The sequence below is a fragment of the Phodopus roborovskii genome, unplaced genomic scaffold, assembly GCF_943737965.1.
Source record: "Phodopus roborovskii unplaced genomic scaffold, PHOROB, whole genome shotgun sequence".
Classification (NCBI taxonomy): Eukaryota; Metazoa; Chordata; class Mammalia; order Rodentia; family Cricetidae; genus Phodopus; species Phodopus roborovskii.
Window position 1 is genome coordinate 29,457,077 of NW_026126407.1, and position 26,811 is coordinate 29,483,887.

Here is a 26,811-nt window from a genome sequence, read left to right on the forward strand (position 1 = left end):
TATTGACATAACTTCACTTTTGGATTTTTCCCATTTATTTATGGTAGGAGCACATATGCCAAGTGCACATATGGTGACCAGAGGACAACTTGCAGGAGCCAGTTCTCCCCTTTCATCACGCGGGTTCCAGGGACTACCATTAACTCGCTAGCAAGTATGTGTCCCTGCTGAGCCAGCTTGCTGGCCCTGGTGTATGTGTATGTCTTTGGATATATGCCAGAAGAAGGCATCATCAGATTCCCTGTAGCTGGAGTTATGGGTAGATGGCAACACCACCATGTTGGTGTTGGGAACCTTATTCAGATCCTCTGCAAGAGCAGGAAATGCTATTAATCACTGAGCCATTCCCCCCCCCAATCCTCCTTGTTTTGTTTTTTGAGATAGAGTCCCATATGGCATAGGTCATGAACAGTGGACCCTCCAGTGTCTTCCAAGTGTTGCAAGAGTGGGATTACAGGCATGTGCTATCATCCCTGGATTGATTTATAATTTTCAGAGGCTTATAAATCCTTCAATTCAATCCTCAGATGGTTGAGCCCTAACCATGAAAATCTGGTGCAGTATTCTGCAATACAGATTGGGTACTGTTTTTGGTTTTTGTCAAGATCTCACTTGAAAACCCAAATGGCATCAAACTTTTTTTTTTTTTCATTAGTATTTACAATCTGGCCTAAGAATTCAAGATTTCAGTCCAGTTTTCAGAGCTCTCACCTGTGGCTTAAATGGTAATTCTCCATAGGCTTATATGTTAGAATGCTTGGCCCCCAGTTAATGGAACTATTTGGGAAGAATTAGGAGGTGTAGCCTTGCTGGAGGGAGTGTGCCACTGAGGATGAGCTTTGAGGTTTCAAAAGCCAGGCCTAGCCTCTCTCTCTCTCTCTCTCTCTCTCTCTCTCTCTCTCTCTCTCTCTCTCTGTGTGTGTGTGTGTGTGTGTGTGTGTGTGTGTGTGTGTGTCTGCTGCCTATGCATCTGGATTAATATTCTCAGCTATTGTCCCAGTGCCATGCCTGTCTGCCTTCCTGTTGCCATGAGGATCATTAGCTAACCCTGTAAACTGTAAGCAAGCCTCCAATTCAATGCTTCTTCTTTAAATCAGAGTTTCCTTGATCATGGATGTCTCTTCACAACAATAGAACAGTAACACCACTTCTTGACCATTCTTCGTGTCTATTAAATGAATGAATTAAACATCTTTATTTCTTAAGTAGCTGGTACCTTACTATAAAGAAGGGCATGACAAATCCAGATCCAAAGTACACAGTCCTTATAGCCAGTGACCACCTGTTATTTTCCACTGAAAATGGCAAATTCTTCCCCAGGTCCTCCTCATAGTGGCTATGATGGTCCATGGAGGTGGTGAACCTCTGGATGCTTGGCCCAATATGATGCTGCTAGAAGCTCTGCAAGGGGCTCAGTAACAGAAGGCAGAAGGGATGGCTGCACCACTCATGTCTCCTTTCCTCACAGTCTTGCTATCCAAACTTTTGTTTTATATGACAGGGACTCCTTAGTTCAGGTTGGCTTCAGACTTGTTATATCGCCAGGAATGACTTGAGTTGGTGATCATCTGGCCTCCACCGCCCCAGTGCTGGCATTATAGATGTGTGCTATCACATCTGCCTGCTCTATGCAGCTCTGTGAATAGAACCCAGGGCCTCTTGATGCTAGACAAGAGCTGTGCCTATCACTGTACCAACTGAGCTACATCTCTTGTCTATGGCCTCAGACTTCATTTTCCTGTTTCATCCTCCTGCATGCTGGGATTACTGTTGCTTTGTTTTGGGATTTGAGAAGCTTTTTGGATGATGCTGGCACACAGCAGGGAAGGTAAGTTACACATAGAACAGAGACCAAGACACACAAGCAGGGAAGTAATATAGGATAAACAGAGAATGTGGCTAGAGAGGGGATCTGTTCAGCTAAGGGTGAGAGAGGGCAGTGGTTTGGTGGAGTGAGATTGACATATCCTATCTCTGTCTGGAGAGATGGCTCCGTAGTGGCTGCTCTTCCAGAGGACCTGGGTTCAATTCCCAATACCTACATGGCAGCTCACAACTGTAACTCCAGGTCTATGGTATCTGACACCCTCACCCTGACATACACGCATGCAAAACACCAATGCACATAAAAGTAAATAAATAAAAATTTTAAAGGGGGAGAAAAAACAAACAAATCCTATCTTAGAAAACTACAAAACTGAAGAAAACTTAAAACCATTCAGGTGTTGAATGGCCCATTTAGGCTACAAAGTAAGTCCCAGACAGCTTTGACTGTGGTGAGCCCCTCTCTCAAAAAACAAAACAAAACAAAACAAGAGGATATGGAGATAGCTCACTGGATAAAAAGCACTTGCCACTCAAGTGTGTGAGACCTCAGAACCCACATAAAAAGTGTGAGAATCCCCAGAACCCACAAAAAAATGGATGCAAAGCACTAATGTCTATGACCCCCAAGACTCCTACAGGGAGGACGCTGCAAAGGGACCATCTCAGAGTGGAAAGTGGGAGCCAACAGCCTAAGTTATTCTCTACACTGACACACACACACACACACACACACACACAGAGAGAGAGAGAGAGAGAGAGAGAGAGAGAGAGAGAGAGAGCGCGCGAGCGCACAGCATTGGAACAATTGCAGACCTGCAGGTAAGAACTTGCCTGGGGCTGTTAACTTTGCCCCACCCTGGTCAACAGGGTCAGTGTACCAAGAAAGATTAAGCAAAATGTACAAAATAACAGTTCTACTGCCAGAGGGGACTCACCTGACCCAGAAGGACCCTCAATGAGATAGCCCTTCACACACTAGATGACTTTCAAAAAGGCAGGCAGCAGCAAATCTACAATGACAGGAAGACTGGAACCTTCCATGGGGGAATATGAAATGGCATAGCCACCCTGGAGGACAGTTTTGGTAGTTTCTTTACAAAGTTAAACATAAACCCACAAGTCAGTAATTCTAGTGTGTGCCGCTCCAAAGAATTGGAAACATGCCCATTCGAATACTTGTGTACAAATATTCATAGCAAAGCTGGTAATTGGAAGCCATCCAGATGTTCTTCAGATGAATAGTGGATAAGATGTATATCCATATCCTGGAACATTATTAAGCCATAAAAAAGGATAAAGTACTCATATATGCTTCAGCTGGAACAAACCAAAAAAAAAAAAAAAAAAAAAAAAAAAACAAACCAAAAGAAATCAGATACTGTAAGTGATCAGGTAGCATATCATTCCACTGCTAAAAGGGAAATTCCATAGTAAATTAGTAGAGCCAAAGCCAGATTTGAAAGTCAGTCAGCTTCCAGAACCAGAGCAGCGAATGACTAGATCAGACAACACAGAAAACCAAGTGAGATATTACAAAAGCAACTGAATTGGTTATAATTTGATCAACCAGTCAGTTGGTTACAGGTTTTTTTGTTGTTGTTGTTGTTGTCGTCGTCGATGTTTGTTTGTTTGGATTTGGCTTTTCCAGACAGGGTTTCTCTGTATTGCCCTACCCTGGCTGCCCTGGTACTCACTCTGTAGACAAGGCTGGCCTTGAACTCATGGAGATCCACCTGCCTCTGCCTCCCAAGTGCTTGGATTAAAAATGTGCACCACAATTGCACATCAGTTACAATCAATTATTTATTTATTTGTTTATATGGGTGTTTGTCTGTATTATATGTATGTACACCATCTGTGTGTCTGGTACTCAAAGAGGCCATAGATTATGACCCTTAGAGCAAGAGTTAGGAACAGGTGTGAGCTGCTATGTGGACGCTGGGAATGGAAACCAGGTTCTCTGTAAGAGAAGCCGCTGAGTACTTTTAACCACTGAGCTATCTAGTTTTGACTAGCTAATCTGTAGCTAGGTTTACTTTGCAACCACTCTGAACTCAGTTACTGTGATAACACTGCCACTTTGGTCTGCTGAGCCCAAGCAGATGCCCAATCCAAATCCATGGCCTGTTATAAAATGTGATGTAAATAGAGACACATTCTGATTGTCTGGATGTTGCCTGTCTATGAGCACTAAGGAATTTGGTGGTGGTACTTGTATTACATACATTTAGTGAAAGTAATCACTGTTAAAATGGGTAACCTTTATAGTGTGTAAATTATATCTCAGTAAAGATTGTAGAGTTGACTGTAGAGTTGACTGAGGCTGGGTTAAAGATCACTTGATATCAGGAGTTCAGAGACAGCCTGGGCAACATAGTAAGACACCAGCCCTAAAATGAAACATCATAAAACCATGTAGTGATGAGATAGGGGGATTTCATTCTTACACGGGCACTTCTGTATTCTATATTGTTACAAGGATTCTAGGTGTGTGTGGGGGGGTGAATATCTCAGCACCAGGAGGCTAATGGCCTCTTTGTTCTGATTCCATTAGCCAAGATGGATCTAAAAGGAGCCGAGACATAGTTTCTCCAGGGTACTAAACTGGTAACCTTTTGAGATCTTGACACTCTGAATAAAACACAACTTAAATCAATCTCTGGGCTGGAAAGGTAGCTCAGTTGGTAGAGAGCTTGCCTAGCATGCATGAAACCCTGGGTTCAATTTCTAGCACTGGATAAAACTTGGAGAGGGATACACACTTGCAATCCCAGCACCAAGGATTTGAAGGAAGGAAGTCAGAAGTTCAAGATCATTCTACATAGTGAATTCAGGCCAGTCTGCGGATCTGGGGATACATAAGAACTGACCCTGTCTTAAAAAAAAAAATCAGTTCCTAGTTCTGCTCATTGGTCTTTGTGGTATTTATAGTAACAGGAAGTGTGAGGTCCAGTATTCCGGTTATAGATCTAGACTTAAAAAAAAAAAAAACAGTTTATTTAGCTGGGCTTTGGTGGCCCATGCCTTTAATCCCAGCACTCAGGAGGCAGAGGCAGGCAGATCCAGTGAGTTCAAGGCCAACCTGTTCTACAAGAGCTAGTTCCAGGGCAGCCAAGACTATTACACAGAAAAACCCCGTCTTAAAAAACAAAATAAAAGTATTTATTTTTTGTGACGGGGTCTTGTTAAATTTCTCAGGGCAGTCCTAAACTCCTAGACTCAGGAAGTCCTCCTGCGTCTGCCTTAGCGTCCAGAGTAACTGAAGGTTCATGCCACTCATAACTAGCTGAGAACATACTTTTTATTATTTTTTGGTTCTTTCCCCCCCCCCCCCGTTATTCAGTGTGTGTGTGTGTGTGTGTGTGTGTATACCACTTCACACATGACAATGTGGTGAGACCCCCATCATGTGGAATCCCAGGAATTAGGCTGGGCTAAAGGTGCCCTTGCCTGCTGAGCCATTTCATCACCACCCCTTTTTGTTGTCGGCTGGCAGTTTTGAGAGAAGATCTTACCATGTAGTCCTGCTGGTGTCCTCTGTGGTAGTCTGACCTGTCTCCTGCATGCTGGGATTCCAATCCTGTGTCACAGCAGCTGGTTTACAGTTTCTCATTTATTCTAATATTGAGACAAGGTCTTCTTGTACTGTGTAGGCTGCTTTCAACTCTTGGACTGAAATGACCAGTGAGCCTCAGTCTTCCACCTGCTGGGATTATAAGTAGTACCAGTCTACCCTGCTAGAAAACACATTTTTTTAGGGCTGGAGACAGCTCAGCAGTTTTGAGCACTGTTGCTTACTGAGCAACAGTGTGCCAAGGCTGATGATCTAAGTTCAAGCCCCAGAACCCACATGGTTCAAGGAGAGAACTGACTCCTATGTAATTGTCCTCTGATTTTCACGCATGCTTTACAACACACCAATGTATGTACACACATACACAGACACAATGTGTTGTTTAAAAAAAAAAAAAAAACAGAGCCAGACCCCAAATACTATCTGCTTGCCATCTCTCTGGAATATGTTCTAAGATATTCCTCAGGTACCTGGAACCTAAGATACTGCTTTTTATATTCATTTTTGCTAAACTCATATACCCATACTCAGGTTAAGTTAATTTATGGACATAGTAAGAGCTTAACAGCAATAGCTAATAATAGGATAATTGTAACTATACTATAATAAAAGTTATTTAAAACTTGGTTATTTTTATTTCTGGAATTTTCCATTTACTAATTTTGGAGTGAGGTTAATCGAGGTAGCTGAAATCTTAGCAGAACTTTGGGTAAGGGAAGGCTACTGATGATTCCATGTTTATGAAGTTCTACAAAGGACAGGCCTTACCTACAGGCCCGCTTTCCTGACCCTGGAGTGGGTGAAGTTTAGTAAGAACTGCTTGGTTCCTATCTCAGAGTCCTGAAGCCGTTGACTTCCTGGGGATGGAACTCCCCCTCACCCACCCACCCAAAGCATTAAACTTTCTACAAAGTGGATTGATTGATACTTTTGTGATTGTGCAGAACCAATGTTTCCCAGGTGGAGAGCCAAGTTCTCTTGAGAAAGTTTTAGCTCTTTAAGCTGTGTATTGCCTACCTCTCTGTGTAACCTAATGTCCTTATAAATATCAAGTAATCCCTTTTAGAATGCACCAGAAAGACCCCTATCTTTCCTAACAATGCCCTCAGATAATTTTTGAGGTCTAGAGTAGAGGCTTCCTCAAGCTGCTGTAATCTTCTTACTCCTGTTTTTACCCATATATGTCTTGATTTATGGGTGTTGTTGTTGTTTGTTCTGTTGCTATAAAACCTTCAGTAAAATGGTTAGATTGGGATAACGAAAATCTGTGTCCCTGGATTACTCATTTTGTTCTCAAAATCAACTTATTACCTTTAAGATAAGACATGTGTTTTTGAGTTTGAGTCATACCTTTGGTACTTCACAGAGCCCTTTTCAAGAGTTTGTGTGGGTTAGATGACTACTGGTGGACTCTAGACAGCTTCAACACGAGAGCTTGTGGCCAAATGAACTACCCATGTAAGCACTGCCTTAGAAGTTTCTACTCATTACTCCAGGAGAGAAGAAAGGTCTTGGAGACTGAGTTCCTATAGCTAGTAATTTAATCATTGACCCCTATAAAGTGAACCCTTCACACACACCTCCAAAAAATTCCTAAAAACAAACCAATAAGCCAAATAAAACCAAAACCCTAGCAGATTGAATTAGAATTTCCCACTCCATCAACAATTGAGGTACAAGGAAAGCAGTACACACAGAGAAGGAAGGGAAGATTCAAGCACATGCCCTGTCATCCATCTCTTGCTCTGTGCATTTCTTCATTTGGCTGGCCCTGAGTTATATATATCTTTTAGGATAAACCGGCAAATATAAGTAAAGAACTCTGAGTTCTGGAGTTATTCTATTTAGCAAATTATGGAGGCTGAGGAGAGCTTGTCAGAATATCCAGAGTTGTAGTCTAGAAATGTGGCTGGCAATCTGGGCATCTTGTTTGCAGCTGGCATCTGAAGTGAGTACACTCTTATGTAACAATGCACATGGAGTCATGTTTGTAATTGGGTAGTGTCAGGACAGAATTGAACCTACAGAAGCGGTGTCACATAGGTAGTCAGAAAACACACACAAGCATTTGGATAGTGTCTTGACAATGGTAGTCATCACATGGTATGTGTTGGGCATTTTTCAAAATCCTGGAAATGTACAACAAAGATGATGCTTTAAAATACAGATCAAGGAGTTGGCAGAGAGGTCAATGGGTGAAGGTGTTTGCACAAGCCTGGCGAATTAGTTCAAATCCCTGGAGCCCACATAAATAGTTGAAGCAGAAACAGATCTCACAAAGTTGTCTTCTGACCTCCACACAGCTGCATGTGCACCCCCAGTCCATGCATACAAAATAGACTGCAGATCAAGAACTTGGTGATTTACTCAGTTGATACAATGCTTACTAACACGTGAAAGCCTAGGGTTTCATCCCCAGCCTTGCATAAACTATGTAGTGTCTCATGCTGGCACATAGGAAATGAAAGTAGAAAGCCCAGTTCAAGATCATTATTAACTTGGTGCCAAGCTTGGTTCCATTATTAGACTGGTTCCAAGGCCAGCCTGGTATACTTGAAACCCTGCCTTGAAATAAATAAACACAGGCCAGAGGGGTGACTTAATGGGTAAAGATGCCCAATGACCTCATTTTGATCCTCATATCTACACTATAGAAGAAGAGAACTGACCTCTGAATTTGAGGCTACCCTGGTCTACAGAGCAAGTTCTAGGACAGCCAGGACTACCCAGAGAAACCCTATTTTAAAAAAATAAAAATGGGGGGGGGGAGAACAAATTCCCTTGCAAGTTGTTCTTTGGCCTCCACACCCATATCATGGCACCCCACACTCTATACACAATTTTAATGTAAAATTGAAAAAAAAATATTTGTGCCAGGCAGTGGTGCATGCCTTTAATCCCAACACTTGGGAGGCAGACACAGGTGCATTTCTGTGAATTTGAGGCCAGCCTGGTCTTTGTGTGTTTGTATGTGTTTGTGACAAGGTTGCAGCTTAGTGGCAGAGTGATTATTTAGTAGGCACAGGTAGTGGGTGGGGGGTGCAGGAGCAACTGTGCTTGGTGGTACCAGCCTGAAATCTCTGGATTAGGAGGCAAATGCTAGGCCAGTCCCATCTACATGTCAAGCTTCAGGTTAGCCAGCCCTATACTGGAAGATCGTGTGTGAGCAAATGGGAGCAGAGTGTTTAGTGAAGGAGGAGAAGGGGGAAGCAGGAGTCAGGTAGCTCCAGAGGGAAGAACAGTCTCCATTGCTAGTGCCAGGTTGGAGTAGCATAAGGTGAGTAAGTTGTATTTTTTTCTTCTGTGTGGGTCTTTGCCATCACTCTGCATTTAAGTTAGTGTGTGCATGTATATGAATGTATGTACGTTTGTATGTTTGTATATATGTATGTATATGCAGTAAAGAGGCTGAGGCAAAAAGATTTCAAATTCAAAGCCAGTCTGGCCTGTAGAGTGAGTTCTGTCTCACAAAAGAGAAGCAAGAGAGCCAAAGAACAACTTGCAAGGGAATTTGTTCTCCCCCCCCCCCATTTTTATTTTTTTAAAATAGGTGAATGTATTTGCCACTGTGATAGATAGTTTTATGTCAATTTGACACAAGCTAAATTTATTTGACAGGAGGGAACTTCAATTAATAAAATGCCTCCTTGCCCAGCATGGTGGTGGCATGTGCCTTTAATCTCAGAACTCAGGAGATATAGGTAGGCAGATCTCTGAGTATGAGGCCAGCCCTGGTCTACAGAACCAGAGGACAGCCAAGACTGCCAAAACTGTTACAGAGAAAATGTCTCAAAAAGAAAAAGAAAATGCCTCCATAAGATTGGGCTATGGATACGACTGTAGGACATTTTCTTTTCCTTCTCTCTCTCTCTCTCTTTTTTCCCCCAAGATAGGATTTCTCTGTAGCTTTGGAAATTCTCCTGGAACTCACTCAGTAGACCAAGCTTATCTCTAACTCATGGAGATTCACCTATCTCTGCCTCCCAAGTGCTGGGATTAAAGGCATGTGCCACCATCACCCAACTGTAGGACATTTTCTTAATCAGCAATTGATAGGGGAAGGCCCAGCCCATTGAGGGTGGGGCCAACCCTGGGGCTGGTGGTCCTGGAGAACATAAGAGATCAGGTTGAGCAAACCATGGGAAGCAAGCCAATAAGTAGCACCCCTCATGGCCTCTGTGTCAGCTCCTACTTCCAGGTTCCTGCCATTTGAGTTCCTGTCCTGACCTCCTTTGATGATGGATGAAACAGAAGTCTAAGTCAAATAAGCCTTTTTCTCCTCAAGCTGCTTTGGCATGGTGTTTTATCATAGCAATAGTAACTCTGAAGATAGGCACCAGGCCTAATGACCACCTCAGTTTAATCCTTGGTACCCACAAGATGGAAAGAGAAAACTGACTCTTTGGGTCCCTTCAAACAACAGCCATTGTTCTTACCCATTGGACATCTCTCCAGTCCCAAGAATATATATTTTTAAAGAAAAAATATAGCCAGGGAGTGGTGACTCACACCTTTAATTTCAGCATTTGGGATTTACAGGTAGTTTTATCTGAGTTTGAGGCCAGCCTGGTCTACAGAGTTAGTTCCAGGACAGCCAAAAGCTACACAGAGAAACACTGTCTAGAAATATATATATATGAAATGACTGAAGTGTTCTATATCTGTAGCACAGTGGTTACACCTAATCATATAGATACCTCAGCTGCTGACTGCATAGCTGCTTCATTGCTGCTGAAGTGGCAGTCCAGGGGAGCCTTTGTGTCTCACTGCTGCAGCCTCAGCCACCTCCACATAGGGAGACAAATGTTGTTTTAACTAAGTCTCTATCCATTTATTTTACCAATCCAGACTTGAGAGTCAGATGCGGAGATGAAACCCTGCTATCTCAGAGAAGCAGAGAAAGCAGCCCTCAATAATAAGTTTCTACGCTGATGCAGTAGGCCAGATCAGGCCAAACTGAAAAAGGATAACAATAGGTTTATTTGAGCAAAGCAACTTATGGGCAAGTTCTCCAGTCCCAGAGATGGAGGCTAGAGAAGTCACGCCCCTGAATTAAAGCAGGGAGACTTTATAGGTTGTAGGCAAGGGGTGATGATCTGTCCTCCACAAGGTGGGTTTGTGCCTAAGTATGGTCAAAAGCTGATCGCTTAGGTGGGGTATGGTAACTTCAGAGAAGGAAGCTGCAGTAGCCACTAAGAATCCAGAACTGGGCTTTTGGCGCCTTTCCTTTGTCCAGAGAGTCTCTGAGCAGGTGGGGTTTGGAGAGAGAGACAGGAACGGGCCTTTCCAAATTGTGAAGGAGCAAGCTGGAGGTTCCAACTGATCACCTCTTTCACCAGTGTCCTACAAAGAGTTCATCTTTGTCTGTCCCAAACAAATAACCTTGTATTTCTGAACTTGCCTCTGCAACTCAGCGATAGGATTACAGGTGTCAGCATACCTGGGTTATTTGTGCTGGAATCCAGCCCACAGCTTTGTATTTGTCAAGCAGGCATTCTCCCCCAATGCACTGCATCCCTCAGCTCATTACTTGGTTGGGTTTTTTTTTGTTTGTTTGTTTTGGTTTGTTTTTTTTGTGATCCTGGGAACTAAACTGAGGGCCTCACATCTGTTAGGCAAGCACTCCATCACTCTCTGTTGAAGTAGAGTTTGTACATCAGATGATGTGTACGATTTAAAGTAGATATAATTTGTTTTGAAACCCATATCCTAGCCATCTTATATACCATGAAATCATACTGGCTTCTACATGTAAGAACTAAGATGAAGCAATGAACAAAAAACATCTCATGCCTCTTTCCCCTCTTCCTTCCTTCCTCTCTCCCTCTCTTCCTTCTAAAAGTCTGGGTCTCAATTTGCTGACCAAGTAATCTGCCCCCTCAGTTTTCAGGACAGCTGGCACTACAGGCCCATCCCATCACACCTGAATGTGCTTATTTATTTTAATAACATCTCAAAGTTCTTTGAGATTATCAAGGAAAGAATCTCTCATTCCTTAGGGTTTTGCCCTTGGCTTCCTCTTTGAAGAACAATCTTCAGCTGAAGAATCCCAATCTTGGGCCCAAAAACAGGACTAGCTACTCTTCCCTTACTTTCTGCTTTGCATTCTGTAGTTACTTGCAGCCAGCCAGCTAGGCTGAACCATCAGTGTTGACTCTGGTGGTTCTTTCTTCAGCAACAACCCCCCCACCCCCCACCCCCCCACCCCCCGTTGGTTTTGTTTCTAGGTCCCTGCTAATCCCACTCTTGTATTCAGTATAAAAGATTAAAAGAGGGCCTTCTCACTGCTGCCAGACTTGTCTGCAACAGCACTCAAATAATTTCTTCCCTGAAAAATCTCAGTCACAACCACAATCTATACTATTTTTCTACAAACTCCCTGGATAAGTAGGCTTTCAGAGCCTGGTCACACCCCAACTCTGGAGCTGACTTCTGTTCATTCCCTAATACACTTCTCCAATCAAAATATTTTATTTATTGTTTTTGTTTTTCCCATGGACAGTGTTTCTCTGTGTAGTCTTGGCTGTCCTAGAACTCACTTTATAGACCAGGCTGGCCTCAAACTCAGAGATCCACCTGCCTCGGTCTCCCGAGTGCAAGGATTAAAGGATGTGCCGCCAATGGCCTGCAAAACATTTTATTTTATTTTATTTTATTTTATTTTATTTTATTTAGGTCCCAAAGATAACTAGGACTAATTGCTAACTGAGGTGCCTATTAGGGTACCAAAGCAGTTGCTGCCTTCTAGGTTCACTTGGTACCTGTGGCTCCCCCTCCTACCCCAAATCTCTCTAGTCCAAGGGCTTCCCTTCCCTTCCCCCAGCTTCTCTTTCCTATATAATCCTGCCACTTTGACCATGTTTCTTTTTGGTACCCAGCTCTCTCTTGGTCCCCTCTTTTTGTTTCCTCTATTTTCTCTTCTTCTCTTGCCCCCCACCCTCCCATGGCCTGGTTCAGTCTGCTTGGCCATGTTCAGTCTACTTCTTTCTTGTCTTGTTCTGAACTCATCCAGATGCTTCTGGCTGAAGTCTCTCATATCTACATTAAAAATCCTTTTCAACCATACCTTTGAGCGGTCATGTCACGTTTGTGTTCTGTTTTATGTGAGTCTGTAGAAGAAAAAGGTCACTCCAAGATGAATTTAGGCTTAGCAGAGCAGCAGGGTGAATCAGCATCTGGTGAACCGACTGCCAGTTGCTTTGCAAAACAAAATCAAAAACTTGTTTATTGTTACACAATTTATACCTTTAGCAAATAATTTCTGAATATCAAACTTCTTATTTGGAGTTACTTGAAGGAACCATTTGCCTAAGCAGTCCTCAGTCATGAAACCTCCTAATGTGCCAGGTCCTCTCATTACTAAGTTTTGCAAAGGCTCTGGAGTAGTTCAGAAAGAACTCAGATAAGACTCAAACACTTCAAACAAAAGGTAACAATCACAAAAGGCAGTTCAAAGCCTAGGTGTTGATACTGCTGTGGAATAATCCTCCTGTACACTGTGAATATGTATTACTCTCATTGTTAATAAAGAAGCTGATTGGCCTCTAGCAAGGCAGGATAAAGTTAGGTGGGACAATCAAACTGAGGACACGGGATGAAGAAGGGTGGAATGAGAGAGTCACCAGTGGATGCAGAGAGAGCAAGATGGATGGGCACGCTGTACTGAGAAAAGGTACCAAGGCACATGGCAAAGCATAAATAAGAAATGTGGGTTAATTTATGTGTAAGAGTTAGCTAGTAACAAGAATGAGCTATTGGACAAGCATTTGTAATTAATATTGAGTCTATGTGTAGGTTATTTGGGAAGTGGCTGCTGCACAGGGAAAGTTCTGCCTACATGACACTCCAGAATTCAAGCCAGATGCAATGTTTCTGGTGGCTCTCTTGTTACATGTCTTCATTTGCATCTATCTGGTGCCTGAAACCGGGGAAGGACATATATGAGCTCCCTTCCAAGGGACTTGGCTGCTGCTACAAACCAAGCTGTTGATTTGACTCTCTCAAGGTGTGGATTGCCAGCTCCCAAATAAACACAAAGATGTATTATTAATTACAAATGCTCGGCCAATAGCTTAGGCTTGATACTAACTAGCTCCTACATCTTAAATTAACCCATGTTTCTTATCTACCATGTGGCGGTACCCTTTTCCAGCACGGCCTGTTCATCTCCTGCTCCTCTGCATCTCACTGATGATTCTGCCTTTCCTCATCCTCTCTTTTTGTTCAAAAATCCTGCCTAACCTCTACTTGCCTAGCTATCAGCCATTTGGCTCTTTATTAAAACAATGAAAGTAATACATATTCATAGTGTATGAAAAGATTATTACACTACATCTCTTTATCTTTTGTTTCTGCTGGTATTATGAGCAATCTTTCAAACTATCCTGGTCCCATAGCTGCGTCAGCCCCTAAAGAACACTCAGAGACTTATATTAATTATAATACTGGTGGCCGATGACTAGGACTTCTTATTGACTAGTTCTGTCTTAATAATTAACCCATTTCTATCAATCTATGTTTTGCCACAAGGCTGTGGCTTAACCTGTAATGCCTTGCATGGTGTTTCTCCTCCAGCAGCATCGGGACTCAGTCCTACTGGCTCCCTCTACTTACCTTTCCCAGAACCCTCCCCCTCTCCTAGCCCTGCCTATCTTCCTGCCTGGTCAATCAGTGTTTTACTCATCAACCAATAAGAGAAATGTATACAGAATTGCATCTCCCATTGTGCTGGCTTCTGTCACCCATCAAATTTCACTCAAAATTCTAGAGTCTGCCTCCTCAGCCTTCTTCCTTCCACCTGCTCTAAGTATTTGTTCCTCCTGGGGCTTGCTGTGCCTCCTAGGCATTCATGATTCACCTGTCAGTCTCACTAGCTCCTGGAGTCTGCCAGACTCTCTTGGAGTGCCTGTCACTTGGGCATCTTTCAGTTGGCTGTGGCCTGCTACACCCTTATGGGAATCTCTCTGTAAGACACTTAGCCCTCTTCCATTCTTGAAACCCTCTCTTTCCCCCAAAGCGTCTCCCAGTCCACCTCTTGAGCTGTTCTCTCATCTACCTGCTGTAACTCTCATCCCTTCTCTACTGGGTGTCACCCCAGAGCTGCCTGCTTTGTCTACTGTTACTACCAAAGCCTCAATGGCCAACTGTTGGGCCCCTATCACTGGAAAGGAACATCTCTCTCTAACAAGTCTTTCGGTCTGCTTGGGAATGCCCCAATTGAAATTCTTGTCGCCAGGACACTCACCCCTTCCCTCCCCCACCCTTCCTTTCTCTCCCTCCACTTGTTCTCAGCTCCCTCCCCTAGGAGCTGCCTGCTAAGTCCTGCAGCTTCCTTGTGCCCCATAGGACTTCGTGACATCAGAATGTTCCCTTGGGTGGTCTGTGGCCTGGTCCTTCTGTCAGGTCCCTCCTGGAGGTCCCACCGATTCCTTACAGACTCCTTATATGACCTTTTCTCTCTGAGTCCTAGGACTTAGAGATTCCATTACAGCTTCGCTGTCTTACTGCAAACACCTTGGCTTTATCTCAGCTCAGTGGCCAAAGATGGCACACTAGATTTTCAAATTTTCTAACATGGTTATAATTTCTGCCACTGCACAAACAAATGATTCCCCAAATCTCTTATATCTATGCTTTCTATGCTCCACACTTCCAAGTCTCTTATTTCCAAATCTCTTATTTCTAAGGTTTTTCTAGTTTCTGTTCTTCAAAATCATTTATCTCTACCATTTTTTGGCTCTCTGCTCTCAAAATAAAAATTCCCTTAAAACGTTTAAGTAAACTCTCAGGATTTGTAAGTTTATTGGGTATGGTTAAAGTATCTGTAAAATCTGTTAATAACAATTAAAAACTTGTAACAAAAGGCTTACAGTTAAAAATATCTATATATAAGTAATCTAAAATTGCTACAACAAATCATTTATATAATTCAACTCTTGTTTAGAATGTACTGTTTGTCTTAGGGTTTGTATTTTTATTGCAGTGAAGAGACACCATGACCATGACAATGTTTGGTTTTCTTTTGTTTTCATTCCAGACAAGGTTTCTATGTTAGCCCTTGGTGTCCTGGAATTCACTCTGTAGATCAGACTGTTCTGGAACTCATAGAGATCTGTATGCCTCTTTCTCCCAAGTGCTGGGTTTAAAGGCATGCATCACAACAGCCCGCCCAGTGGCCATAATAACTTTTATAAGGAAAAACATTTAATTGGAGTAGCTCACTTACAGTTCAGAGGTTTAGTTCATTATTGTTGTGGTGGGAAGCAAGGCAGCATGCAGGCAGACATGGTGCTGGAGAAGGAGCTGAGAGTTCTTATATCTTGACTCACAGGCAACAGAAAATGGTCTGAGACACTGGGCATGGCTTGAGCTTATGAGACCTCAAAGCTTACCTTCACAGTGACACACACACTTCCTCCAGCAAGCTATACCTACTTCAACAAAACCACACCTCTTCTTTTGTTTGTTTGTTTGGTTTTGTTTTTGGAGACAGGGTTTCTCTGTGTACCTTTGGAACCTGATCTGGAGCTCACTCTGTAGACCAGGCTGGTCTCGAACTCAGAGATCTGCCAGCCTCTGCTTCCCAAGTTCTGGGATTAAAAGTGTGTGCTACCACAGCTCAGCTCCAAAGCCACATCTCTTAATAGTTTTACTGCCTGAGTTTATGGGGCCAACTACCGCATTCCACTCCCTGGACCCCAAAAGCTTGTAACAATATCATAATGCATATGCCAACATATAATGGCACATAATATACATTATCATTCCAAAATGTAAGAAAGGGAGCATAGTGAGGAAATACTAGATTAAACCGGGTCCAAAACTAGCTGGGCAAACTCTAAACTCTGCATCTCTATGATGATGTCAAAATGCTCTTCAGAGCTCCAGCTCCTTCCAGCTTTGTTGACTGCAACACACTTGCATCTCTTGGGCGGGTTCTACTCCCTGTCAGCAGCTCTCCTCGGCAGGTATCCCATGGCTCTGGCATCTCCAACATCTTGGGGTCTCCAAGGCAATCCAGGCTTCAACTTCACAGCCTCACACAACAGCCTCCCTAGGCCTTCAGTCAGGGACACCACTCACACTTGCCTGGCCTCAGTGACTTTCATTAGTCACAGAGGGAAGGAGATCCCATAATACCTTTCTTCTGTCCTTTACTCTAAAGCTAGAACTACCTGGCTGAAGTTGCCAAGTTCTGCTGCTTATCGTGGCAGGAACAGGCCCCCCTTTTTTCAATTACATCTTCATCAGCTTTCTCTTTTCCATGGTTTCCTTCATTGCCTGAGTTTGGCTGTTCTGGAATTTGTTTCTCTGTAGACCAAGCTGGTCTCAAGCTCACAGATCTGCCAGCCTCTACCTCTTCAGTGCTGAGATTAAAGGCACTCACCACCATACCAGGTTCCTAAGATTTTCTTTAATTCCTTTTCACAGGTTGGACATTTAGCTGGATGGGATCTTGCCCTGAGGTCATCACTCCCTTTATTCTATTTCTTCTTCTTTTTTTAAATGATTCATTTATTTTTATTTTATGTACATTGGCGTTTTACCTGTATGTATGTCTGTGTAAGGGTGCCAGATCACTTGGAGCTAGATTACAGACAGTTGTGAGCTGCTGTATGTATGCTCAGAATTGAGCTCAGGTCCTGTTGGAAGAACAGTCACTGCTTTTATCCGATGAGCCATCTCTCCAGCCCTTATCCCATTTCTTAAATTGTTCGTCTCATTGAACACAGAGTTTAACTCCATTCCACTTCCTGGTACTCTTTTTCTCCTCAAATTGTTTTATATCATGTATTTTTTTTCCTTGCTCAGCTTGTTCCTTTTCATTATAAATCTCCATTAGAGTTATTACTAATGACCACAAAACAGTCTATACTAGGCTGTTTTGAGATTTCTTCTGCCATTGGAATTAATCCAAAACTCTTCACTTTTGCCCCAGGCAGACTCTTGGAACAAAGACAAAAAGCAGTCACATTCTTCACCAAAATATAAAAATTATGCTCTCTAAGCCTCCTCTGAAACCTCTTGATCCAGCCCTATAGTTCGAATTGCACCCAGTACCACTGTCTTCTATGCTCCTACTAATAGATCCTATTAAACAGCACTTAAAATGTTAAGCTGCTTTTCTAATTCACAGTCCTAAGGTCCATATTCATTCAAATGAAACATGGTCTGGCCAATCATAGCAATACCTCAATCTCTGTCTTAGAGTTTCTGTTACTGTAAAGAGACACCGTGACCTCAGCAACTTTTATAAAGGAAAACATACAGTTCACAGGTTTAGTTCACTATTTTCATGGTGGGAAGAAAGGCAGCATGCAGGTAGACATGGTGCTCGAGAAGGAGCTGAGAGTTCTTACATTTTGACTCACAGGCAGTGGGAAGTAGTCTGAGACACTGGGCATGGGCTTGAGACCTTAAAGCTTTCCACAGTGACACACTTCCCCCAACAAGGCCCTACCTACTCCAACAAAGCCACATCTCTTAATAGTGCCACTCCCTATTAGTTTACGGGGGCAATTGCATTCAAACATTGTATAGGTTAGTTGGATTTAACTCTTTTTTAGAAAAATAGATTTTACATAGCAACCATTTGGTTGATGATCTCATCAGGATGTATGAAGCCATGTGACTGGCAGCCATCTTTAGTAAGGTTAAAAGAGAGTATATGCCATGTAACTTCACCATCTTGATTAAAATGACAATGAGGGCCAAGTGGTGGTGGCACACACCTTCAATCCTAGCAACTTCGGAGGCAGAGGCAGAGGCAGAGGCAGAGGCAGAGGTAGGTGATCTCTGTGAGTTGAAGGCCAGCATGATCTACAGAGCAAATTCCAAGATAGCCAGGGCTACACAGAGAAACCCTGTCTTGAACAAACAAAAAAAGATGACCATATGGCATAAACCAACTGAGGCAACACTCATAAAACTTAGTCCTACTGAACTCTTATCATTATTTCTTCTTTTAGGCTAAAGAGGCAACAGCAGGGCTACAAAATATTTTGGATTAGAATGGAATTTTCCTCTTTTTTTGTTTTTGTGGGGTTCGTTTTGTTTTGTTTTTGTTTTTGAAACAAGTTTCCTCTATATAGCTTTGGAACCTATGCTGGAACTTGCTCAAGGCTGACCCTGAATTCACAGAGATCCACCTGTCTGTGCCTCACAAGTGCTAGGTTTAAAGGCATGTGCCACCACCACCCAGCTTAGGTGGGAAATTTTTGTTTTGTTTTGTTTAAGACAGGGTTTCTCTGTGTAGCTTTGGAGCCTGTCCTGGAAGTAGTTCTTGTAGACCAGGCTCGTGTGGCTTGCCTTTGCCTCCCAAGGGCTGGGATTAAAGGCATTCGTCACCACTGTCCGGCTAAGTTGGAATTTTATATCATGATAAATTCCTAAAGTTATAAAGGTCTACTCAGGTTATAAAGGTCTACTCTAACTCAGGTTAACAAAAACTGACTTAGAGATATATATCTAACCACTTACGTCTTTGTTGACAACACCACATGTCTAGAAAATTTTAGATAAGTACCAACAAATCTGTGATGAATAAAATATGTTTGATAAATACGGCTTATAAATTCCTAAGGTCTATTGTGGTTAACAGTAACTGCCTTGAAGGTATATATCTGGCCGCTTTGTATTTGCTAACCCTGTTAAGCTTTAGCTATTTGGATAACTGAGTTATACAAGAATCTGATATTCCTTAGCGGTATACTATGAAAGTATCAGAAGTCGGAGGTCCCCAGTTTCTCTGGACTGAATGTGTTGGAGCCATCATGTGCCCTCATCTGCATTCAGTTTTCACATTTATTATTGTTTGTATGTCAATGTGTGTGGAGATCAGAGCACAATTCAGTTCTCTTCTTTCACAGTGTGAGTTCTGGGAATCAAGTCCAGATCAGCAGGTTTGGTGCCAAGTGCCCTTACCTGCAGAGGGCCATCATCGTGATGGCCCGAAACATTTCTGTATAGGGATCCTCCAAACACCTGCCATTTTCTTCTTCCTTTCCCATTCATGGTTTCCCCATCTCAGGAACCCTTGTTCCAATTCTGCCTTCAGAAACTCTGCATTTCTATATGGAGTCTAGGCCAAGTCTCACCTCTTTGTCAGTTTCTTTCAGGAAAGGTTTCAGCTCCTCTACCCTTTCAGTATTGACTTATGCCTTTTGGCAGTTGTCTTTTCTAATTTTTTTTTTTTTTTTTTTTTTTTTGGTCCTCTTAAGTCAAGGCCATCTTCTGTAACAAAAGCCAGAACCCATCTTAAGTAAAGTTTTTGTTTTTTTTTTTTTGGTTTTGTTTTTTGAGACAGGTTTTCCTTTTCTGTAGCATTGGGGTCTGTCCTTGAACTTGCTCTGTAGACCAGGCTGACCTCAAACTCAAAAAAAAAAATCCACCTGTCTCTGCCTCCTAGGTGCTGGTATCAAAGGCCTGTGCCACCACTGCCTGGCTTAATTATTTTTGTTGTTGTTGTTTTTGTTTGTTTTTTTTTTCTGGCTTAAATTTTTAAGATTTTAAAAAATTATGTGTACTTATATGTACTATCTGTATTTGGCTATGTGCACCCCAGAGTACAGGTGCCCTTGGAATCTAGAAGGGGTGTGAGATTCCCTGGGGCTGGAGTTATATGCAGTTTTGAGTACCTGATATGGGTATTGGGAACTGAATTTGAGTCCTCTACAAGAGCAAGAAAGTGCTCTTAGTTGCTGAGCGATCCTCTCCTGCCTCTGCCTTCTGAGTTCATGGGAACTGGGACTATAAAGCATGTGCTAGCTAGCATATCTGACTTCATTTTTTTTTTTTCAACACCTTTCTAAGGCAAATAAGGGAAGCAAATTCTCCGCTATAAGATTAGGGAATGAGAATTGGTGGTTACTAAGTTGACTCAAACATTAAACCCTGGCTGCTTTTCTCTTGGGATGGCAGGAATAGGGCTGATTTTATGTAGTTACATACACGATAAAGCATGCTGATTGTTTCCCCAGTATTCAAAGCTTTGGGTCACAAAACACAACCAGAGGTGATGGATGTTTAAAGGCATCAGTCTTACAGGCTTCTCAGCATACTGAAAATGAAAAATGAGTGAGTTACAGAAATGGTTATTTTAAATCTGCACATGGCATCACCCTTCCCCCCACTCCCCATCCTGTCGCTAGAGTATGTCTGATTTTAAAGACCAACATCAGGAAACAGCACGGGAAGGGGGTAAGGTGACTTCATGTTGCATGATTGTGATCTAGATCGTGTTTTGTTAGATAAAGCGGTCGGTCTCAGGCTCCCGGGATCAGGGCGATGACTCCGCAGGAATCGTGGTGCCTGCGGCCCAGAAAGAGCTCGCTCTCTGCACAGGCATACCGGCCGGACGTTCCTCCATTTCTGAAGGAGGCCACGTGTCCCTGTAACGAAGGCCAGCTGGGGCTGGAACAGAGTTCATAATTGAACGGGTGGGAAAGTAGTCTCGCAATGGCCGCCGACACGCCGCCCACTGAAGAACCAGGGCGACCCCACTCGAAAAACCGAGCCAAAGCCAACCGGCCTAGGGAGAGCGCACCCTCCCGCTCCGTCACGGCCCGCCTTTTTTCCTTCTGCCCAATCAACAACCACTTCCTGCCTTGCTCTTGACCAGTCATCACCCTCCACGAAGAATAGCCCTAGGGGGCGTAGGGGAAGGAGTTTTGAGCGATGGCCATATTAGCCAATGGACTTGCAGATCTTGCGGTAGCGGGCGGGATTTTACGTTCGTTTTAGCCACTCAGGACCGAGGGGCGGACGCAGGGTTGGTCTTCGTGCGGTGGGGCTCGCTCGCGCGGCAGCGGTAGCCGAGGCCTCTTAGTTCTGCGGCACGTGACGATCGGGCCGCCTCCGCCGCTGTCTCTACTGCAGCGCGGGGCCGGGTGTGCGGGTGGGAGAAGGTGCGGGAGCCGTCAGTGGTCCCCGGGAGGCTCGAGGTGAGACGGGAAGCGTGTGCGGGAGCCTCAAGCCTGGGACGAGGCTTGGGGGCCTGGGAGAGCGGCGCCGCGGCGGAGGGGTCGGGCGTGGCCGGAGTCTCGACGGCGGAGGGGTCGGGCGGGCGTTCGACCGGCGCAGGCCTGGGCGGAAGCCAGGGCAGTGAGGAGAGCGGCCCAGGTAGCGAAGCAGGCCCGAGAAGCGCCGCCGAGGTCGGGAGGCGTGGCAGATGACCTGGGGCTTCCTTTGACCTCAGAGAAAGCTAACTTTCTATGGCTTTGCTTCTAGAGCTTTCTTAGGCCCTGTCCTGGCCCACCTGGAGGTGGACTGAGTAATCCGGTACAGGTGTACAACTGGAATCGGGCCTAGTAGGTAGTCCGAGTAGTAGGGAAAGGTGAAGTAGATCGAGAGATGAGCGTTACATGGTTCCAGTATTAGAAAATAACATGCCCAAAGCGAAGAATGGATCATAGATAGCACCCTGAGGAGGGAGAGGAATGTACTAGAACGTGTAGCGCTTGAGAAACTTAAGGCTTAACTCTTACGGCACCTGTCTGTTCGGTGGTGGATAGTAATCCAGTGTGGGTATTCACTGGACCATAAAAGCAGGAAAACCAAACAAAAGTTCCAACCAGCCAGTGGAGGAAACTGAGGCCTAGAAGTTTGAAATGACTGGCCCAAGGTCATGCAGGTAGTTTTAATGGTCACGTTGGGATTGTAACGAGGACTAGACAGTTTTGGTTTCTTAGTTAAGGTTAAAAGCCCCAGTTCCAAGCACTTACCTGCTTGGGGGAGAGGGAATTTAGGAGATTTTCTACTTCAGTGCTCATTCTCTAGTAGATAGAATGCCCGATGGGCTTGTATTAAGAGGTGTGGAAATGGGAAGTTGGGTATATAGTAAAGATTCAGTGGGTAGTAATTGCAGTGGCATCTTTTGTAGTCTGAATGCCTTGGTCCATTACACTGACATAGTAATTTGGGGTTAAATCCTGTATGCAAGGACCTGAAGACACATTCATGACACTAGAGACTGCTGGTTGTGAAGTTAAACTGAGCTGAATATTAAAAGCTTGAGGACAAAGGTGAGTTTTACCCTGAGGAAAGGTTCTTTTTTCTTTTGTTTTGTTTTTTGCCTTTTTTAGTTGCCTTTTTTAAAAAGGGGAATTGTGTTATCTTAAAAATCATTCTATTTTCTAGTAATGTTTGAAAGGGCATGAACAGAAGTGACTCCCATGTTGTATATGTGCTATAATTAAGCTTATGGACCAGGCAGGGTGCACAGGCAAGCCAGGCCCTAATGAGCTGTGTGTTGTAGTGATCATCCACAATAGACTTTTACTGATCAGTCTGAAAATGGGTGTCAGCATCCCTTCTCCACCTTGCTATCTTAACTCAGCAGTGCAATTAGCTCCTTATCTTTCAAGAGCCACAAGGCACAGGCATATTGACAGAGCTTTAACAGTCACACTGTTGCATCCTTGTCCTGCAAAGGTCACTTCCCTGTAAGAAAGCTTTAAGGGGGTAGAGTGGCAGTTGGTAAGCATAGCTGTAGAATTCTGTGTCCAACATGGTAACTTTGGTTCCTATATTTTTGAAATGGTAATAAGTCTCCTACCTGACTCACCTTTGAGAGGACAGACAATATGAAAGTATAAGGAACTGGGCAAATAGATTTGGCAGCTCATAAAAAGTCCTAAGAAATAAATAGCTGGGCAGTGGTGGCTCAAACCTTTTACCCCAGCACTTGAGCTGCAGAGGCAGGTGGATCTCAAGTGAGTTTGAGGCCGGCCTGGTCACAAAGTGAGTGAGTTTCATGTCAGCCAGTACTATTACACACAGAAACCTTGACTCAAAACAACAACAACAACAACAAAAAAAAGGTCCTAAGAAATAATTAAAGTGCCAGAGATGGTTGTAGTCTGTATAAATTATTATAAACCCATTAGGGAAGTGCTGCCTTATTAAATGCTTTGTTGAGGCTAAAAGTGCTAAATGAGAATTTTTTAAAAAAAAATTTAGATATATTTACTTTTGTTTTAGATGTATGTATTTTTGCCTGCATGCATGTCTGTGTTATGTGTGTGCCTGATGCCCGAGGATAGAAGAGGACTTGGGGGAGGGGATCTAGAGAATTTTATGTATATTGAAGTACTCAAGTCTTTTTTTTTTTTTTTTAATCTCTTCAAGTTGTTAAAAAAATGTTTTATGTGTATGTCAGTATGAGTGTATATATTTATAGGTGCCCATGGAGGCCAGAAGAGGGCATCTAATTCTCTGGAGCTGGAATTACAGACAGAACTTGAACTCTTAAACCATGGAGCCATTTCTCCATCCTGGGCATTCATATCTTAAAGTGAATTAATAGGGAAAAAGTTACTTTAAAAAGAAAAAGTCACTTCTAGTGTTTCAGTCAGTGAAAAAAAATTCAAGAAGATAGGATGTTGTAGAGTTTTTGCCTAGCAAGCTTTAGACCACAGGGCTCTAGCCCTAACACATGAACAAAAAAACTGCAAGTCTAAAAATGCAAATAAGATATTAGAGTTTTCATTTATAGAGCAGGTCACAGATCACACTGTTTGCTAAGAGGTTAACCCCTCCTTCCCCCACAAAACAATTACTGAGCATTGAACTTAGGGCTTTGAACTTAACGATTAGGAAAACAATACCACTTAGCTATATCCCTAACTGCCAAGTTGATCTTAATTCTTGGCTCACTTATATCTCCAACTTCAACTTCCCAAGTAACTGAGACTATAGGGGTATGTCATCTTGGCATACTTGTATTTTTAAATAGATGGACATTTATTTAGAGTTGTATGTATTTTTCATTATTGTTATTATTATTATTGAGACAGGGGTTCTCTGTAGATTCCCTGGCTCTCCTGGAACTCAGAGATCTACTTGCCTCTGCCTCCCCAGTGGAGTGCTGGGATTAATAGCACGCACAGCAAATGTTCTTATTTTTACAAGAGATTTTACTACATTTAATTTTGTGCATGCATATGCAGTGGCATGAAGGCACGAATGAAATTAGTATGGTTTTTGAGAGTTGGTTCCTCCCTTTTATTCTATGGCTATCAGGGATTGAATTCAACTTGTCAGGCTTCTTGATAAGTACCTTTACCTTCTTTGCCTTCCTGCTGGCCCTCTTAAGTGTTTTGTTGTCATATCCCGATCATCACCTCCCCCACCACTACCACCTAGGGTTTCTCTGTGTAACAGCCCTGGCTGTCCTGGAACTCACTTGGTAAAACAGGTTGGTCTCGAATTCACAGAGATCTGCTGCCAACCTCTACCTCCTGAGTGCTGGAATTAAAGGCTACCATTGCCTGGCAACATTTTTTTTTTTTTTTTTTTTTTTTTTTTTTGAGTGCTTAATTTTGGGGTATCAAGTTGGCTTAGTGGGTCAGGACACTCGCTACCATACCTGATAACTAGAGGTTCATTCCTGGAAGTCACTTGGTGGGAGGACAAAACTGACTCCTGAAAGTCATCCGATTTCCACATGTGCACCCACACCAAATAAACAAATAAATATAATTAAGTTCTTTTTCCCTCAATATAAAGTTTAGAGTATTTGCCTTAAAATTCAGTTTGGCCCTAGGTGGCAGTGACAAATGCTTTTAATTCCAGCACTGGAGAGGAAGAGACAGGTGGATCTCTGTCTCCAAAAACAAAAATAAAATTCAGTTTTGGAACCATTAAAAACTGACAAGTAGAAATAATATAGTAAGTTATGTCTAGTAACAGTAAACAATCACTACTAACGCTGAACACATGCTGTAAAACAGGCCTTATAAGCAGTTTATATATGCTTAATTTAGCAGTTCAAGATACAGAAGTTAGTATTGGCTTAGAGAAGAAACAGAGGTCCAGAAATTGGTTGTTAACCCATGTTATAAGTAGCTAACCAGGGATTGTGACTTGAATGTGTATGAAACATATTTTTGTGCTCTTGGGCAGAATAGAAAAAGTTGATGATAGGATCTCTGGGGTTTATGTGGGGATTATTAGGCCACCTAAGGTATTCCCTGCTAAGACCTAAAAGTTTTTAAAGACTGCCAGATGAGAGCTGAGGCAATCACTTAGATGCTGAAGTGCCTACCCTGTTGTGCAAGCATAGGGCCTGAGTTCAGATTGTGGGACTGGATCTCATTGGCCAGGTAGTCCCATTTGGGCTTCAGGTTCTTTGAGACGACATATTAAAAAAATAAGGTGGAGATGGAGGAAGACACCGGGTATCAGTGGACATATGTCCTTTGCACACAACCCTGCACATATATTCACATTTGTAGTATGATAGAATGAATGCATAGCTTACATAGAAATCATATTTTAAAATTTTATGTACTATTTCATAAATTAGTATTTATTTGAGAATAACTGAAAATATTAGGCCATTTTATCTGTAATTTTCATAAATGAAAGAAATTAGAGTTGTAGTTTCTTTTTGTTTGAATTTTCAAACAGGGTTATATCAGATAGCCCTGGCTGTCCTAGGATTCACAATGTTGACTAAACTGGCCTCATATTTGTGATCATTCTGCTTCTGCCTTGAAAGTGCTGGAGTTACATGTCTTGTCTATAACACCATGCCCTGCTTGAATTTGTTTTTAAATTCTGATAAGTAAACTCTTTCAGGGCAAGAGAGATGGCTCAGTGGTTAACAGTACTGGGTACCCTTCTAGAGGACCTGGCTTTAGCCACCTACATGGTGGTACACCAGTCATGTAACAGAGCAGTCTGTTAGGAGTGGTTTCCCACCAGCCTGATCGCATAGCCATGCCAGCCTCAAATAACACACAGAGACATTATATTAGATATAAAGCTGTTGGCCAGTTACTGGCATTTCTTATTGGCTAGCTTTGTCTTAAATATTGACTCATTTCTGTTAATATAAGTGTTTCCAAGTGGTCTTATCTTACCGTAGAGAGGGTTCAGAGTTCTGTTCTCTTGGTCCTACATGTTGAATCTCCTCCTACCTTTCCCCTCAATCCTCCTTGCCTCCCAGTCCTGCCTATCTTGCTTTCCTATTGGTCAACAGGGCTTTATTCATCAATAAGAGAAAAATATTTACAGAATGATATCTCCTAATATTAGTCCACCTAGGTTTTTTTTTTTTTTAAGACAGGGTCTGTCATTGGCCTAAGGTTTGTTATTAAACTAAGGCCAAGTGATTCTCAGGAACCTTTCTCTTTCCTACCTCTTAAAACCCTTCAGTAAGACTAAACTTCATTAAGCTCACATTTCTTCTTTTAAATTCAATGTATTGAGACTAAAGAGATGGTTCAATACTCTTGTAGAGGACCTGGGCTATGTACCTAGCACCCATACAGTGGATTATAGCCATCATTTTCAGGGAATCTGACATCATCTTTTCTCTTTTCACAGACTCTGGCCATGCACATTGTGGACATGCATGCATATAGACACAAAATAAAATTTAGGTTTTACTATTGTGTGTATAGGTG

The 26,811-nt window shown here is 42.8% G+C and overlaps 1 protein-coding gene across 3 annotated transcripts in view; it reads left to right on the forward strand.

Annotated features, from left to right (window-relative positions):
- Canx (calnexin) overlaps positions 1 to 26,811 on the forward strand; it is a 1,018,992-nt gene that overhangs the window by 970,061 nt on the left and 22,120 nt on the right. The window contains exon 1 of one of the 3 annotated variants that reach the window (XM_051180778.1): positions 21,175 to 21,342. The exons of 1 other annotated variant lie outside the window; for it this stretch is intronic. The gene's annotated coding sequence lies outside the window, so the exon portion shown is untranslated. Of the gene's footprint in view, positions 1 to 21,174; positions 21,343 to 26,811 lie in introns of those variants that run through there. One more of the 3 variants, XM_051180779.1, reaches the window with a different exon arrangement.